The following is a 13,611-nucleotide window of genomic DNA, read 5'->3' as shown; positions in this document are numbered from 1 at the left end:
TAGCATTAGGAGATGTACTTAATGCTAAATGATGAGTTAATGGGTGCAGCAAAACAACATGGCACATGTATACATATGTAACAAATCTCCATGTTGTGCACATGTACCCTAAAGCTTAAAGTTAATAATAAAATAAAAGAAAAAAGAAAAAAAATAAAAATAAATAAAAATAAATTCAAGACACTGGGAATATATTGCAGATTAACATAACTCTCCCTGTCTCCAATGAGTCTAGACATTTTGAGTAATAAAAAAGTGAAACAGGGCTAGTGAATAAAGGTTAATTATAGCATTCTGCTATACTATTACCTAATTTTGTAACTATTTCTTGTTCCATGTATTTGAAATGGCATAAAGCAATATATTTGAAAATAATATTTTGAGGGTATTTCTGAATGATGCCCACCACTTGTAGCTTATTTGCTGTTTATCTTTTCTGTGTCCTTAGTAAATGTGTTTGTGTCCTTTCAGTAAACCCAGCTCATACCATACCCATTCAGGATAAATTTCAGTCTTGATTATGATGGTATGAAGAAACATTCATACTGTTGATAATTACTTATAAATATTTTCATTAAAATGTTAATGCCTGATGTATAAACATTGTGCAGTTTTAAAATCCTATCTGAATAATAAGGAATAAAAAAGCTTCAAACTGTAAAAAAAAAAAAAAAAAAAAGAGGGTAGAGTTTAACGTAATTTTGGAAGATTCCCATCAAAGTGGTTTCATTAAGCAGAAGGGCAGGCTGGAAAATTCTCTTCAGCAGAACAGCGGACTAAGGCTCACTGCTATCAAGGTGGACAGGCTTCTCTGCTCAGCAAACCAGGCTCACCCCGGGGGTGCTCTACACAGACTCGGGCTTGCTAAGGGAGGAAGGCACCCTGAGGGATGTCCTGGCCTATACGATGCTACAGTTTTCTTTCTCAATGAAGAAAACAATAACACATTCTATCATGTTTTTCACCTTCATTTTTACTTACTTCTTACCCAAACAACTAAATCCTCCACAAAATACAGTATACATTTCAGGGTACAAGGGTAACAAAATCCCTTCTCCTTCTTTGACATATTTGACCATGGATTCGCTTTCTAGCTCTGTTCCCATGGAAATCTGATAAAGATGGCATGTCAGCTGTAATAGTAGGCAAAATTGCTTATGTAATTGTGGCCTCTCATTGATAAATTGCATTGAGACTGGGGGTTCAATGGTGGGAAACCCAAGCTTCGGGCTTGTCAGAGAGCAGTGACTCATATAATTGGGTATGTCCCTTGAGGGCATCTGGAACCTGAGACAATGTTACAGGAGCTATGGGCTCTTGTGGGGTAGGGCTTCCAAGCCAAGTGGATCTCACATCCACCTGATGTGAGTCTCTTTCTTTTGTACTTGAGCTGACACTCAAAGTGGGAACAAAGGGAAAAGCTCCTGGAGCCTGGGTGGGCCTCTGTGAGGGTCACTCTCACAGAAAAGTGACTGTTTCCTGGCCCAAGATAGAGCTGTAGGCAGGAAGCAGTGGCTCATGCCTGTAATCCCAGCACTTTGGGAGGCCAAGGCAGGCGGATCATGAGGTCAGGAGTTCCAGACCAGCCTGGCCAACACGGTGAAACTCCGCCTCTACTGAAAACACAAAAATTAGCCAGGCTTGGTGGTGCTTGCCTGTAATCCCAGCTACTCAGGAGGCTGAGGCACGAGAATCGCTTGAACCTGGGAGGCAGAGATTGCAATGAGCCGAGATCGCACCACTGCACTCCAGCATGGGCAGCAGAGCGAGACTCTGTCTTGGGGGAAAAAAAATGATAGATCTGTAACTCTGAATATCTACTTGAGAAGGCATCCTGGTGGGTGATGCAGCATTTTATTTGAACTTCAGGCATTAATTCTAAATTTATTTTTGTTTCCTGATTGTTTTAGATTGGAACTGTGCTCTTAAGCTGATACTGACCTAGGGCAAAGGTCATGGCCTCTGCAAAGCCTCCCTTATTGTTCCCAGGGCTCTGTGACCTTGAGCCCTCAATACCTCATATATATATGCAGGATTGGAAGTGTCACAGTGTATTGTAATGATGAGTGTTATTTCTTTCTGGACAGTGATCTCTGAGGCCAGAGTGTGAAGCTATTTTTATCTTTGAGTGTCAGCCCTAGTCAGTTGCTTGGTACATAGCAGGTGCTTAATGAAGTGTATCAGTGGAATGCTTTCAGAGGTGTAAATATTAGGAAAATATCCCATAAGTGATGTGGAACAAGAACAGAAATGCTATACACCCCGCATCCAGTAAACATTCCCTCCTAGTGGGACCCTGTGCTGATCTACTCAGGGGGTGAGGTCCTCACCTCCCATACTCCAAAAGAGAACACATTTCCCCTTTGCAAAATTATTTACCAGGTGTTAGGGCTCAACTGTACCCCTACAAAATGCATATCCTGAAGTCCTAACTCCCAGGACCTCAACAATGGGACTGTGTTTGGAGATAGAGCCCTTAAAGAGGTAATTGATTAATTAAGTGAGATCATACGGGTGGGCCCTGATCCAATATGACTGCTATCCTCATGTGAAGAGATGAGGACACAGATGCCCACAGGTGGAAGACCATGTGAGGACACAGCAAGAAGGCAGCCATCTGTAAGCCAAAGAGAGAGGCCTCACCTCAGAAGAAATCAACCCTGCTGTACTCTGACCTTGGACTTCCAGCCTTTAGCACTGTGAGAAATAAATGTCTGTTGTTTAAGCTCCCCAGCCTGTTGCATTTATTAACAGCAGCCTGAGCTAAGACACCAGGTAAGAAGAAAAAGGTTGGGAGGCTGGTTCATTGAAACGAGTTATGAACAGAGGTCAATAAACACATAGGAATCAATATAAACAGCATTACCTGCATGCCATCATCCAGGAGGAAGTGTGAGGATATCAGGAAAGGACAGTCCCTGGAGTCCCGCGAACACTGCAGCTCCACAACCACAGCTTCCATTCCCACCTGGAAAATAGGATGTGCTTTCAGAAGCTGCGCTCGGGAAACATCAAACTACATGTGCCATTTGAAAATGTTCATTATAATTATAAAATAACTTATGTTCATTTAGAGATATAATTTAGAAAATACAGAAAAGTATCAAGAGGAAAATTAAAATCACCTGAAATCCTATGACAGCAATACAATCACTATTAATATTTTGGTACGTTTACCTCCTGTATTTTTGCCATACCATAAATAGATCTGTATATGTTTATACCATACCATTTTTCATGTTTTCTTTATCAAAGAGGAAAATGTTATTTTCAAGTTACGTTTTATTAATATATCTAAAAATAAAATGGAACATCACTTTGAAGGCTAGTGTCGATTTATATCTCTCTATATATTTTAGAGACAGAGGTCTTGCCATATTGCCCAGGGTGGCCTCAAACAGGTGGCCTCAAACTCCTGGGCTCAAGAGATCCACCTGCCTCAGCCCCCTAAGTAGCTGGGACTATAGGTGAGTGACACCACAACAGACACTAGTGTTGATTTTCATTTGCATGACTTTGTGAAAAAGAAAAAAAAAAGGATTTTGTTTTTCTTTCTAATGCAAAAGGAATGGAAATGCAACATAGCGTACTTAGTGTCAAACCTTCCCTTCCCAAATACAAGAAACTGTTAATAACAGGGAAGAGGACTTTTATTTTTAATGCCATATTGATATTTTATACTATTTAAAATTTTTGCTATGAGCATGCATTTCTTTTATAATGTAAATACTAAAAATTTAAACATTAAATTCTAAACATAAACATTTTCTCGACTGTTAAAAATCAGGTCCAGGTGCAGTGACTCATGCCTGTAATCCTAGCACTTTTGGAGGCTAAGGAGGGAGGATGGCTTGAGTCCAGGAGTTCGAGACCAGCAACATAGTGAGACTTTGTCTCCACAAAAATAAATATTTTTGGAATATATGATATTCAGGATATGCATAATTTTTCAAAACAATGAGAAAATATCAAATAAGAAAAACACTCAGAAGACATTCAAACAGTTTTTTTTTTTTTTGCTAACTAGAAATCAGATTCTTACTTTCTCCAAGGTGTTATATTTTGCAACTTCAAAACCTTGAGGAAGATGAGGAATTTCAACATGCTCTGTACCAAACCTGAAATTTGTACAGTGTATAATTAAAATTTTAACATAAATGGATTTTAGGCTAAACAGAATTTCATAAATTTTTTCTTGTACATCTTTACAAAATACATGATAGATTCCTTACAAAATACATTCCTTAAGGCCTCCTTAGCTATTCCAGAAATTGTTAAAAGATCGTTTGAAATGAGCTGGATGCCTCCTCTGCATAATTCTCCAACTCAGACACCCAGTACTGTAGCATCTGCACTGGAAGACGGTGTCTACGTGGCAGACGCAGAGGCAGAAAGAGGTGGGCTGCACACTCTGGGGATGGGCTACTTGTGTTTGCTTTGGATCTGACTCTTAGAAGCTATGTCACTCCTCTCCAGACCACAGTCCATTCCTCTCTAAAATAAAGGAGTCAGACTTCTCATAATCTGTACTTTTCATTTTGGATTTTGTTCTCTTTAAACACTATTATTAACAAATATAACAAGATTGAATGCAATGCCTAATGAACCCAATGTTTTGGGTATGCTTTAAGAAGCCATACAGACGCCCATACTCCATTTGAGGAAGGCTGTCGTTATTTCCGTTTTTGAAAATATCAGGCAAAAGTAACAAACTGTCTTTACTCTAAGGGCTGCTCAGGAAAGCAATGGGATGAAAATAGGTGGTTTTTTTTTTTTTAAAGAAAAACTGGTTTTTCTTTTAAAAAATCTATTAATCTAATAATTGCACCAAATCTCATTTAATACTGAGAATTTAAAATAATGATCACTATACTAGTTGAAGTAAAAAGACTCAAATAAAAAAATCACTAAAGAGTTAGATATGCAAAATAAATTAAAATAAGAAAAAGTCTACAAATAGAATTTTAATACTGTGCTTGAGGTTTACGCAAGATTTTGCAAACTCTGTAGAGTCCTAGGGATCGGAAAGAAGTAAATTACTCAGTGAGTTCCACAGTGTCTTCCTCCCCTGTGGCATTGCCCGGGCATAGATCTTCCGTTTTCACTTCTAGAATTAAAGCAAACAGCACACTTGTTTACTGCCCAAAGCCTTATTATAATTAGTTAACCTAAGTGCTGGAATTGTTAAGATTCATAAATATATCCTTAAATTAGTTATAATTTTGGTCATCTAAGGATAACCCAGTGGGAAAAGAGGAAGGTATAACATTTTAAGAGGAAGATATAACCTTATAAGATAGCGAGAACATACTCTAATTCTATTTTAATAGGCATATCAGGAGAATTCTCATCTGTTATTATTTGAAACTCACTGATAGCCATACAATTTTCAATTGTCACTTTCCTCTTGAAGAGTACAAAGTGCACAGGATCAGAATGAGTTCCTGAGAGTCGGCACATCACGAGCAAGGGAGCTGGAGATGTTCTAGCTTAGAGGAGGGAAAGTCAAGGGCTCTACGTGAGCTTTTGCTTCATACTTTTTGTACAGAGAAACAGTAACACTATCTATTGTGTTATATAGGAATAACTCTGAATGTGAGGACTTCTTTCCAGTTTTAATTATACTGTCACGATAATTTATACTGTCTTGTTAGATTCTTTTCATACAATTGAATTGAGCCTTTTGTAAAAAGAACTCTTCTGAGTTTTCTTGTACAACATGTAAAATACATATAGCCTCTTTCACCTGAAAAGCAGTATGGTACGGAAGGGCATAGGGACAAAAACACACAAACAAAAACTCTCACCGGTATCATCGGAACCACAACAAAAACAAATACAACGCACCTACCGTATGCAGGAAACCTGCTGGGCCCTGGGGTACCAGCTCCAGCTAATTTCCATGACAACCCGAAAGACCAGGACACAGATGAGGAGACTGAAGGTCAAAAGGTGAGGGCCTGTGGCAGGTGGCAGAACTAGGGCTGAACAAGCTTTGCCTGCTCCAAAGCCCAGGCTGTGGGGTGGAGAGCAAGGGCCACAGAAGGCCTGTGCCCTCCTCAGAGAACAGTCCTGCTCCTACCTGCCCTCTGCAGCCCACTTGGGTTGGCATCGTAGAAGCAGCCTCTCCCCAGCCGCAGCAAGGCCAGCAGTGTCAGCACAGGGGCCATCTGAGTTCTCAGGAGAGGGCTACCAGCAGGGACTTATGGGCCTCATCCAGGTGGCCACCAGGCTGTTGGACACCAGAAGGTGCAATACGTCCTCCACATCCAACTCATTGGCAGTGTGGCCAGCTGGTGCTTGCCGTGGGGCCAACCTGTGGGGAGAGTGGCTCAGGATGGGCTGGCCCCTTCCCCACACCACCTCGCCTACCCAGCTGATTGGGCCACAGGTAAATCCTGTCCCTATGCACCTGGCCTGGGTAGCTTCCTTCCCACAGGACTGCAGAGACCTGTGTCCCTTTGGAGAGACCCCCATGCCATGCCATCCCCAGAACCCATAGGTGCACTTCCCAGTGTGCAGCCATCGACCCTACCTTCCCCTCAATCTCTCCGTTGCCCTGTGGGGGAGGCACTTTACAGATGACAGAATTGAGGTTACGCAGATGCTCAGCAGCAGGGCTGACCCTGAGCAGATCCTGCATCAGTTTCCTTTTCCGCAAAAATTTGGATTAGCAATATGGCCTTGCTGGGCTCTGGACCCACGGGTGTGTTTGTAGGCAGAACAAGGTAACACAGGGGCTACACGTGGCATGTGTCTGTGTCCACGTGGGAATGCTGGCAATGTTCATGAATTCTCACTGGGAAAAGGAGCCAGAGCCTCAATTTTGACAATTTCCAGATACAAACATATGACCTTAAATCACATAAAAGAAAGAAGAAAGTTCTTCCTCACCAGCAAACCAAAGCCATACAAATTAAGCACCTGGGAGGCAGAGGAAGAGTGTGTGTGTGTGTGTGTGTGTGTGTGTGTGTGTGTGTGTTTGGTGGGGTGAGGGCTGACATTCATGATGCCCCCAAGACATCCCCAGTCTCAGTGGTTTTAACGTTGCTAAAACTCCTTCCTGTCACCTTCCAGCAGTCAGAGGAGTACTCATCAGAACAGCTGAGGGTTCACCCGTTAGGATGGCAAAGAATTTGCAGTGAGCATCAGAGCTGGGTGGAGGAAGAGAGGTGACCAGATGGTTAGGGGGACAGCCCCTGAAGTCAAGGATCCTACAGGTGGCAGTGCTCCCTGATCCAGGAGCTCTATATCTGTCTCCATCTTAAGGAGAAAACATCGTGGAGACAGGATGTCACTCACGATGTGTTACAACTAAGAGCAAAAATCTAGGACTCTCCAAAGGAGTAACAGCACGTGCATAGGACGGGCCATGGAGCTACCAGGAAATATAATTAGCAACAAAAGGGAGTTTCATGATCTATTGAGTATAAAAGGTAGGCTATAAATGGCATCCACAGCACAAACTCAGTTTTCTGAGATATATTTTATATGCACGTGAAAAAGACCAGAAGGAAATGTGAGCAGTGGGAAAATGGGTAAGTTTCATTGTTCCCTTTCCATTTCTGAGTTTCTAATTTTCTGTGGAGAGAAAGCCCATGATACATCATGGTATTGGAGAGGGAGGATCCTAAAATCTAAGCCCTGGAGCTCAATCTGCCATCGATGCTGGGGGAAATCACTCCAGCACTCTGCCTCAGTTTGCTCACCCGTAAAATAGAAAGAAACACATCCTTCCCTACCTCAAAGGAGACCAGAATGCAACAGCAGCCTCCATGCATGCCCTCTGGCTGGTTTATGCTCTTCCTGCGCAGTAGGGCTGCCTATGTCCACAGCCTTATGCCCTGTGCCCTCTAAAACCCTGAGTCGGGTCTGAGCTGGAGCATCCTGCAGCCCTCCTCCTGCAGCAGCCCCGCTGGTTTCCAGGCACATAGGCCTTGGGGCCTGCAGTTCCTCCTCCGGCAACAGCCTGCATGCGGTGACACAGTCCAGTGTGCCCAGAACGCACTGCCAGCCAGCACCCGCAGCAGCCCGCAGCTGCACAATTACACACGGCTGTCAGGGTGTGGCGCCCCCTGCTCCACCACCTCTTGGAAGTCTTCCTGGATGCACCAGGAATTTCCTGCTGGCCAGCAATGTCCTCGGCCTTTGGGTGCACCGAGATGAAGTCCTGGAGGGTGCTGGCCACATCAGGAGGTAGGGGCATGGCAGCTGAATGCAGCCAGGTTGAAGGCGATGGGAGGCTGGGAGTGCTCAGGACGAGATGCTGGTCTCTTGGCAGAGGCAGGCTGCGAGTTCCTTGGCTGATATCCTGCCCATGGTCCCGATAGGCCCATGCCCAGTCTTCATGACACCTGGGGGATGGAGAGTGTGGTCAATGCACAGGGGTCAGCCAGTCCATGTCCCCGTGGCCACCCATGCCCAGCTTCAAGCCACCTCCTGCTCTCCCCCAGTGAGACCCTAGGGTCAGTGTAGACCACACTGCATGAAAACTGGGGGATCCAGCCATTAAGGGGCATTTGTGGTGCTCCCTCAGTAGGTGGTCTCCATGGGCTGGGGTTGGGGTCTACCAGGTCCACTCCCAGCCCACTGTTTACCTCGTGGGCCTCAGCTTCCTCCTCTGCAGAAGAGGACGGTGACCCTGCCCAGCTTAGTTCCCTCTAGGAACACCTGACCCCTGAGTGCCCACATGGGCAGGGTCTGGGTGACCTGCGGGGTCAGGGCCCAGCGATAGGACCCCTGCCCTCACCCTTTACCCCTCCCAGCGCTGGGCTATGCAGGAAGGCAGAACTCCCCAACCCCAACCTGTCAATCCGGGAGCCTTCTGAGCTGGACCCAGGGCCACCCCTCTGCCCACCGGCTCACACCTGGGCCATGCAAGGCGGGGTGGATGCACCTGCCTGGGCCTTGAGGGCGTGGGGAAGCCACCGTTGCCCACTTCGGAGGCTCAGTTCTGAGGTCGGGATTCCAGGCACTCCCTTCTCCCCCATTCCCAAACCTCCTGACTGGAAGAACTCTCTCGGCACAGCCTTTTCTTTCGGGGTCCGAAAGTGCCTGTGAGCAGGCAGCTCCTGATGATCTTTCTGTGACACTCACAGACTCAAAGACACCCACGTGCTCACTCATGCAGACAGGCGCTCTCGCCTAAGGCTCTGAGGCTGAGCCGGCTTTGCCTTGGTGAAGGACAAGGCCCTGGCGACCCAGATTCTCTCGTGGGTGGCGGGGGACAGAAGGGCGGTGGCGCGCTGGGCTGGGGGGAGGGCCCCAGGCCCTGGCGCGAGTCCTGCAAGGATGCTGCCTCCAAGTGTGCTTGTGGGTGGCGGATCCCAGGGCCTCCCGGAAGTGTCCACTCCTCGGGAGGCCTGGCTGCTCAGCGGCGCCCTTCTGTGGCGAGACTCGCCCAGGCCCATGTCCGGCCCACCTCGCGCCAGCCAGGCTCCCCTGGGCAGCCTCAGGACAGAGAACCCTGATTTTCAGAGGGAGGCCGCGGGTGTGGGGCCTCTAGGCACTTGCAGGGTGGAGCTACCCCACACCCAGGGCTCACCCCCAGCCCTACCCAGGCGTTCCGGAGGCGGCGGAAAGTCCAGAGGGTCTCCGAAGCCGGTAGACGGGGCCATGAAGAAGACGTCGGGCTTCAGGAGGGGGAAGGGCGAGCTGCCCTGGGGCTCGGTCAGCAGCCCCGGGAAGGTGGGCGCGGGCGCCGGGAGTGAGAGTGCGGCCGACGCCTCCTCCCAGCCCAGGCGCCACGACCCGGACAAGGGGATCGACAGGCCCCACAGAGCTGTCGGCGAGGACCGGACAGAGACGATGCGGCGGATCCTTTCTCTGCCGAAGAGTGGCGTGGACGACAGGGACGAGAAGAGCAGGTAATAGGAACTGGAGCCCGGCAGGGGAGGGAGGAGGGCGGGTCGGGGAGAGGCCCCTTTCCTGCTCCCGGCTCACCCCTGTCCCCGAGGGCGCTGGGCTTTGTTCCCTCTGCAGCCCGCAGCACCCGGTGTGGCAACCTTACAGGAGCGCCAAGGTCATCATTATGAGCAGCGCGATGAAAATAAAACTTTAGCTGGTCCGATCCTCTCATAATTCCCCTTACTTTGCTGAAAGTTTTAGTGCTTTAACTAAAAAAAATTAAGTAAACATAGCTTTTTATTTTTACTATACACATTTTAAACAATGTTATATATGTTATGGAAACAAGCAGCATGAGAAAAATAATTTCTATATTATATTAACTTCTGGGCTAAAAATTCTTTGGATAAAATGTAATATCCCTTTTATATCCACCTACACCTGTGTATATAAGTTATTTCATGAATGACTTCAGAAGGATCCTTTGAAGTGAGAAGATGGTTCCCTGTTCTTGAAAAGGAAGACTCATTTTTCTTTCTTTCTTTCTTTCTTTCTTTCTTTCTTTCTTTCTTTCTTTCTTTCTTTCTTCTTTCTTTCTTTTTCTTTTTTGTTTATTATACTTTCAGTTCTGGGTTACATGTGCAGGACGTGCAGTTTTGTTACATAGGTATACACATGCCATGGTGGTTTGCTGCACCCCTCAACCCGTCACCTACATTAGGTATTTCTCCTAATGTTATCCCTCCCCTGGTCCCCCACCCCCTCCCCCTGACAGGCCCTGGTGTGTGATGTTCCCCTCCCTGGGTCCATGTGTTCTCATTGTTCAACTCCCACTTACGAGTGAGAACACGTGGTGTTTGGTTTTCTGATCTTGTGATAGTTTCCTGAGAATAATGGTTTCCAGCTTCATCCATGTCCCTGCAAAGGACATGAACTCATCCTTTTTTATGGCTGCATAGTATTGCATGGTGTATATGTGCCACATTTTCTTGATCCAGTCTATCATTATAGACATTTGGGTTGGTTCCAAGTCTTTGTAATTGTGAATAATGCCACAGTCAACATACGTGTGCGTGTGGGAAGACTCATTTTTCTCGAGATGTGAACTCTATTCATTTTAGATAAACCAAATAAAAGCATCAAGGTTTTAAGATTTTTGATTATGTATGCTACCTTTTACTGTTATGAAGACATTAAGAAAATTTTTATAACAGAATAAAGGCTTGCCCTTCTATATTATCAAAGTGTGATATTAAGTTCCATTTACTAAAAGATGAGAAAACAGATAAATGTGTGGAACAGAATAAAAAATGCACAAATACTGAAAAATATGTAAGATTTTAGAAACTGATCCTGATGACATTTCATATGTGTATGAAAAGATGAGTTATTTGTAAATGACATGTCTGTTAACTGCAGAAAACTAGCTAGATTTTTATGTTACAAAAATAAGTTATTGATAGAATATGCATAAAAACTTAAATATACAAAATTAGAAAATGCCAGCAGAAAACACGAATGCCTATTTATACAGATACATTTTTATGTTGACAAAGACCTTCATGGTTGTAAATTGGACGTATTCTTTGGTTCTAAGGGTCTTTTTGGAGTTCCTGAGCTCAGTGCCCCAGAAGGATTTCATACTGCACAAGAAAAAGCCTTAAGAAAGACAGAATTGCTTGTGGACCGTGTGTGTTCCACCCCACCCGGGCCGCAGACCGTGCTGATCTTCGATGAGCTCTCGGATTCCTTGTGCAGAGTGGCCGACTTGGTAAGATGCTTTGCCTCAGACTTGAAGCTACCTCTCTTTCAACCTGTTAAAATTTAAGTGAAATTTATCCTTTGTTGTTTACTATTAATATTAGATTATAAAGTTAAAAATGTCTGAAACTATTTGAGATCCATTGGGTATAATTTTTTGTGATGAAATATGTCATTAGGAATGGGGAAAATGTTATAGGAAAAGGTGACATTTAGAACTTGTACTTTAATATGTATATTTAATAAAATATACCTGTAATATATAATGAATGAATGATTACTAATATGGCAAATATTTGCTATATTTGGATAATATATATTTACATATATATTCATTTGACAGAGATTCTTTATTTATGAAAGCTTCTCCCAAAATTCTAAGAACACTTTATGTGTACATTTACAACAAAATTCCCCTTTTTCTTTTTTTTTTTTTTTTTAATAGAGACAGGGTCTCCCTGTGTTGCCCAGGCTGGTCTTGAACTCCTAGCCCCAAGTGAACCTCCTGCCTCAGCCTCCCATAGTGCTGGGATTATAAGTGTGAGCCACTTCTTTTTCATAAGAGGTATGAAAACCAGTTTTAATAAACCTTTTCAGGAATGCTTTTTTTTAATTAAAACCAAGTTTTCGCATCAAAATGATTGTAAAGACTTTTTTTTAACATTTTAAATTTGAAATAGAAGTGTATACCTAGATCTCTTCACCAACTAAGAAATCTGTTGCTGAGATAGCAAAATTTTCTTTTTCTTTTTCTTTTTTTATTTTTAATTTTTGTGTGACATGTGTATATTCATGAGGTACATGAGATGTTTTGATAGAGGCATGCAATGCATAATAATTACATCAGGGAAAATGGGGTATCCATCCCCTCAAGCGTCATTTGTGTTACAAACAATCCAATTATACTCTTCTACTTATTTTAAAGTCTACAATTAAATTATTATTGACTGTAGTCACCCTGTTGTGCTATCAAATAGTAGGTCTTACTCATTCTTCTTGTGTTTTTGTACCCGTTAACCATCCCCACCTCCCCCATACCATCCTGCTACCCTACCCAGCCTCTGGTAACCATCCTTCTACTCTTTATTTCTGTGATTCAATTGTATCTATTTTTAGGTCCCACAAATGAGTGAGAACATGTGATGTTTGTCTTTCTGTGCCTGACTTATTTCACTTAACATAGTGACCATCCATGCTGTTGCAAATGACACAATCTCATTCTTTTTTTTTTTTGAGATGGAGTTTTATTCTTGTTGTCCAGGCTACAGTACAATGGTGCAGTCCCAGCTCAACCTCCACCTCCTGAGTTCCAAGCAGTTCCCCTGTCTCAGCCTCCCAAGTAGCTGGGATTACAGACATGCGCCACCATGCCCAACTAATTTTTTTGTATTTTTAATAGAGACAGGGTTTCACCATGTTGGCCAGGATGGTCTCGATCTCCTGACCTCCTGATCTGCCCGCCTCTGCCTCCCAAAGTGCTGGGATTACAGGTGTGAGCCACCATGCCTGGCCATAATCTCATTCCTTTTTATAGCTGAATAGCACTCTATTGTAAGTACCACATTTTCTTTGTCCATTCATCTGTTCATGGACACTTGGGTTGCTTCCTAATCTTGGGTGTTGTGAACAGAGCTGCAACAAATGTGAAAGTGCAGATATCTCTTCGATTTTCTCATTTCCAGGAAGCAGGATTTTCTGTCAGCCTGAAGGAGCCTACTCTTGGTTACTCTTGTCAAGGAAAGCAGCACACACAATTTAAATAGTGATCATTTATGATCCTGTCTACATGGTATAGAACTACATAGGTTTTTCCCTCACATTCAGTCAATGGTGAGCACCTACTGTGTGCCAGACACTGTCTAGGCACCAGGGATACATGCAGGAATGAAACAGACACAATCTCTTACTTCACGGAGTTTATATTCTGGCATTAACTTGTTTTTGAAAATTTAGGCTGTAGGCCCTTTCTACAGCCTATTTAGCTGAAGAAGCTTTCCCTGGATG

This window comes from Nomascus leucogenys, chromosome 5, assembly GCF_006542625.1.
Source record: "Nomascus leucogenys isolate Asia chromosome 5, Asia_NLE_v1, whole genome shotgun sequence".
NCBI classification, from domain to species: Eukaryota; Metazoa; Chordata; class Mammalia; order Primates; family Hylobatidae; genus Nomascus; species Nomascus leucogenys.
This window is presented reverse-complemented; position numbering follows the sequence as displayed.